Raw genomic sequence first — 6,087 nt, 5'->3', positions numbered from 1 at the left:
ATCGCTTACCATCAGGTAATCCGTATACTCGTTTGTTCCTCTTACATAACAAAATAGGGGGATAGGGACTATCTATTAAGTAAGTACAAAAATAACTTCCAATAGTATTTATTTTTTCGATTTCATATTTAAAACACATTTATTATATTTTAAATTTTCCTAATACTAATGAACTGAAATTTGGCAGCGGTACACCCTATATTGGTATTTATATCTACTACACAAGATAAGCTTACAATGATTTTTCTGTCTGATACATAAAGACTGAAGCGGTCGCGTGCTGCTTGACACTACAAAATTTTTAAAAGGGTTACCGGAACACATTGTTGCAGCAGATTTGCTATTGCTAAGCTTTCTGTGATAAAGCTTACACTAGTGTAGTTTATGTAAAATTGACCAATAAAAAATTACATGAACATCTATAAGCCGGCAACGCTCCTGTAATTCCTCTTGCGTGAGGCGGGCGGCGGTGATCACTTAACATTAGGTGACCCGTACGCTCGTTTGTCCTTTATTCAAACATCATTTATTCAAAGTCAAAACTACCACCCATTCCAAAACGAATGCATCAGACCTGAGAAAATGGGCGCAACAACATTAGCGGGCATTTTTTTAATCAAAAAAATATGTTTACAAAGTAATATTGTACACTTAAACTTATTATTTAATAGCCCGAGGGCGGTCGCTCCATTGCCAATCTGTAGTGTCATTAAGAAAGTCATTTATGTTATAGTAACCTTTTTGTTTTTTAACATTTCTTTTGAATAATGTAATACTATTGTTTTGAACATTTTCTGGGATTCTGTTGTAAAATCATTTACATCGCCCCACAAAAGACTTACTAACTCGACTTAGCCGAGTAGTAAGCATTATAACTTCATGACTCTTCCGGGTGTTCACTTATGTTTATGACAGTTTCTGGCAAATTCACTTATGGGCCTATGAGTACATTTTTTCATACATTACATTATCAAGAATATATTGAGAAGCAACAGTCAAGATGTTAATTTCTTTGAATTTGCTCTCAATGATTCTTTACGACCTAGGTTATAAATAGCCTGAATAGCCCTCTTCTGCAGCACAAATATTGTATTAATAGCGGCAGCGTTGCGCCATAGCATAATCTTAAAGGTAGGAAATAAGTAAATGTGAATTGTTGTGATATGTAAATTAGTCAAGCCAAGTACAAGGTACTCTGGCACAGGTCGATAACGTGAATAATAGGCACACCCTACGGGCCTGAGGCGAACAATGGTGAACACGTTCGCGACATTATCGGACGCTCTTCATCAATTGATCCATCGCCCTTCGCGATACACTCTGTTACCTGTTTAACAACTCTATTTTTTATAAAATTAATAACAATAGAATTTATTTGTTCACAGTGAGGACGTGGTTTGATATATGAAAATGCAAAATGCTTAATCAAGCTTGTCCAGAGCGTTTGGCAGAGATTATGATTGGGACTCAATTTTGATATCTAATAGTAGGTACCTTTCCAGAACGCTGACAGTATGGTGTGGTATGGTATAGGGGCTCCAGTTTTCGCAATTAAACCACTAGGCGTTAGGTCCATTTTGGCGTGCAGTATTGGCCAGTTACTCCAACCAGCCCAGCTCCATCCAGAAGTTCAGAAGATTCCTGGGGTGTTCGCAGACTTCTTGGAACGACCTCGTATTAACTTAGGTTTTTGCCAGTTGGTTAGCCACCCCCGCACATTCCAGGATTACGTGAGTGACCGTTTCGTCCTCGGCTAGACAGCCTCTGCACTTAGGACTGTCCGTTACGCCGATTGTGAAAAGGTGCTTGTTAGAGTTGTGTGCTAGTGGTGTGTGAACCGTTAGGGTGCCCACTATTATACGGATGTCATGTCTGTTAAGGCTGATAAGTCTACGTGTCAGTTTGGGCGTAGTCCAGGTATCGCTTCTTTCGTCTGTCTACAGCTTGAGACATTCATGCAATGAGTGTTGTGTAGGTTGTTAGTAAGAAAGCGTATCCATGAGCGCATTTGGCTGAAGGGCAGTGGCAGAAGTGTCAATGGACCAGCCACTTGGGTGACGCTGACAGTATATTAAGTGACATAAAAAATCTGCAGTAATAAATTTTGGGGAAATAAATGTCTCTTAATAATGGACCTTTATTATCCACAGTGTTGACACCTCGACACCTCTTTCATCTCTAATTCTTCAGCTTATCGCAGATCATAAAATGTAAGTCCACCGAGTTTGAGTTTTCCTAATATTTCCAATTACAATCGCGATATTTATTCCTGCAGTGAACTCTATCATCCTCCCTCAAATCACCTCAACATTGCCCTTAAAACTAAGATTTTTTTACTAATGTATCACACATTTAAATATTTTTTTTAAATTATTGCAAAAAATTTAATTATATTTAACAAAACAAAACAAGCATCTCGATGACATACATACAAGTAACGCCCGTTCACGCGTGGACCAGCCATCGCTTCCGTCAACCATATTTAAGGAAAAAACGAAAGAAATAAAAAATTTAAATTAATACCTTTTCACATTATCCAGGTTTGGTATAAGAAACAATATTTCAGCGCTTAGAGAAGATGTTAATAATTAAATAGGCCTGTTTTTGATCACATCATAAATACACTAAAATCAATGATATATAATAAGCTATAGTATAGAGATGGATTCTGATTTGAGATGTCCTTCAAATCGATCAGATTATCGTTCATCAACCTCTGCACATGCATTAGTGCAAGTCAGAGGTTGCACACTTCAGCAATAATTATTATAAAATCAATTTCTTATCATTCCTCTTCGATAACTAACATTCAGTTTATTATTATGTAGTTCACTTTGTAACACGTTTGATCTATATATAATATTTATCTAAAGTGTTTACAACAAGTGTGTTGGATGTATTTACAAAATTTATTAATAAATCAATGACAAACGAGATACAAACTCTTTGGAACCAAAAACAAAGTTAATACAGGCTGATATGTTAAGCTGGAATATTGATTAGATTGAAAAAAGAAATAATTAGAATATATTTTGGTTTTTAGAAATGGAAGTCTTTTTTTAATTTATTAAGTGGATTGGCAATGATGAAAGTCTTGTTTATAGTTTGTCGAGGCGTGTTGTCTAAAATAGATTTAATTCAATTTCGTGCGGTTATTAAGTATCTGTCCTTGAAAAAATTCATTACAGAAGAAGTTAATCAAAATTAACCGTATTAAAACAATTACATGTGCGTACCGAATTTAAATATAGAAGAACTTCCACCAAAGATGATTATCGCTCGGGTCGTCAAACAATGGCGGAGACCAAACAATTTGTGAAAAAAAAATTAAGAAACAAGTACATTTTAATGCTCTAAGAAACAAGATTTCAACTGCACATAGCGTATACCTAAAAGGAACACTTCGGGATATAAAAAATAACCGCTCTCTGGGGTCCTAGAATGCTTACCGATGCATAAAAACAAATGAGGCTGGACATTTCTTAGCTCGTTTTATAACCATGGATGAAACGCGGCATCACCATATTGATCCAGAAACAGACCACAGTCTGTTACCTGGAAGAAACCATAATCTCCAACCCCAAATATAATATATATAATTATTCTGAGATAGTTAAGGAGTAGTCATATTATGAATATCTCCACCATAGAGTTACTATAGGTCTATAAATACATAAATAAAAAACTGCTTAATAAAATTTATGAGAAACGGCGGGAAAACAAACTAGCAAAAAAAAGATTTGTTTCATCAAGATAATACACAGACAAACAGGCACATGAGTAAATGTGTTACAGGTACGCCGTTGCTATGGCTGCAACTGTTGGCTTCAAAATACTTGATCATCCTCTATATTTCACCAACCTAGCCCCTTGGTGTAAGGATTACATGAAAAAACAAAGATTCGAAGATGAATCCGTAGTCGCTGCGTTACATGAATTTTAGGTGTGCAGGATGAAGATTTTTTAAGAAAGGAATTATAAGTTTAGACAAAAGATATTATAAGCCGAGAGTGGACTTACATGAAAAATTAAATTATATTTTTTTTTAATTTAGTTTTTATGAACACCCTACATAGCTTTGGGCATAGCAGACACCTGCACTTGGTTACATCAGCTAACCGTTTCCGCTGACTTAGCACATGGAGTATTACACCTTGGCCCTGATCGCAAAGGACGAGGCGGATCTTCTAAGCACTTTCTTTACCTCGAACTCGACTCTTTGAATTGATAAACACCGAATTGAGTAAAGCTGTATTAATAGATATTTTAATAATGACTCACGAAAGTTTTAATAATTTAATTAAAAAACACTGTCGACTTTCCCGCAATATCAGAACACTTTTCATGAAATACAGTTCAGACGTAAAACTAATAGTTGAGCCCTATTTTCCTTGGGTATTTTATCCATCACAAAAGGGATCGAGAGCATCATGAACCGCCAGCTCTTGACACATCTCGAGGATCTGCAGTTTTTCAATGACTGACAGTAGGGGTTTCGTTATTACAAAACCCCTAAAATCGCCAGCCAATCTGCCGATTTTCTAGTTAATCTGACACACACATGGGGGCGTTTATGGTAATCATGAGAGACAGCTTGTCACTTAGTCTGGACGTAGTGATGAGCTTTGAATAAAGTGAATCTGTCTGAAATTCCAAGTTAATTCTTCAAGGGATTCCAGTGAGCACCGCATACGATCTGTATTTTTTTCGAGACCAAAGCCTTACCGTCCTCACTGTATGGATGGTAGTCTTCCAACTTGCGGTTTTCAAGGAACTTCTACGTGCAACGAAACAATTTAAAAATTGCTTAGATATTATTGCTTGTTCTTACCTAGCGTAAAAGCTGCAGTTTATGAAAAAGAATAAAATCTTTTGTATTTTTTTTAATTACTTCAGAAAAGGTGTTAACTAAAATTATAAATGTTCCGTTTCTTTTATTTTCGTTTATTACGCAGCTTATTAGTATAATACAAATATTCTGTACTATAGTGACTAGGTATATTCAAGTTTATCAATGAGTAGTTGAGTTCGTGAGTCAACAACGTAACATAAAATCATCACTCGTGTGCAAAATTAACTTTTGTTGTTCCTTTTTTAAAGTCGTCTCTTAAATATTTTTTTTCTAAGATCACCTGTGAAATCGCCGAAAAAATTGAGTTTAGAACTAATCTCTATTTTGAGCAATGCATGCAAACTGATACAAAGTAGTAGTGACGTAGTGTTGACGAAGCTTGTCTTTTTGACTTAAGTATTAAACCTGGCCTGTTTGTATCGGTTGTCTAACAGCAAGAGACTCTATCTAGACGTATTATCTGAGTTTTTTTTATTTTTACCTATAATACGAATCTTATGATGGCAGACACTAAAAAGAAATGCCAAAATTATGCACAGTACCTATGAACTACTTAAAGTTTGGATTTATTTCATGAGTATGTTGACTGCAGGTTTATTATCCATTGATAGAGGTATCCGTGATAATAAATCCGATCAATATCACAACCATGGAAGAAACTAAGTTGATAATGCAAGGAGAGTTGTTTAACATCAGCACAGGCGAGGAGCTTAAGTACAAGTTCAACCAAGGCTATCAGAAGTTATGGTTGCAACGCAATATTGGAACACAGTATCCTGAATTGTGGAACTTCGCTAAAAAACACTAATCGGTTTTAGATCACATCTAGTCGAAAAATACTTCACTGTGATAACAAACATTTTGACAAAACAGAGAAACCTTCGGAAAACCAACCAATAAGGTGATTTAAGGTCACTCACTCTCCGGTCACAATTGAAACAGATTTAGCTAAATTGGTAGAAAGGTACCATTTTCATCCATCACAATGAACTTTTTTATGATTTTCATATTATTATATACTTACACAAAAATATAATTATCTGCTTATGTATTTTTACGTTATTTGTATTAACTACATACTTTTTACTACAGTTCATGTTTAGGTCTATTACCCCTAATAGTTTGGGAATCACTTGGTCTAGAGGCTTCTGTTTAAATATGTTTTAGTTACCTACTCGATGTTATAAAAATCCAATGCAATCATTAATAATAACTTCCATTCACTCTCACTTCAT

Source organism: Leptidea sinapis, chromosome 17 (genome assembly GCF_905404315.1).
Source record: "Leptidea sinapis chromosome 17, ilLepSina1.1, whole genome shotgun sequence".
Lineage (NCBI taxonomy): Eukaryota > Metazoa > Arthropoda > Insecta > Lepidoptera > Pieridae > Leptidea > Leptidea sinapis.
The sequence above is the reverse complement of the archived record's forward strand: the minus strand, read 5'-3'. Positions refer to the sequence as shown.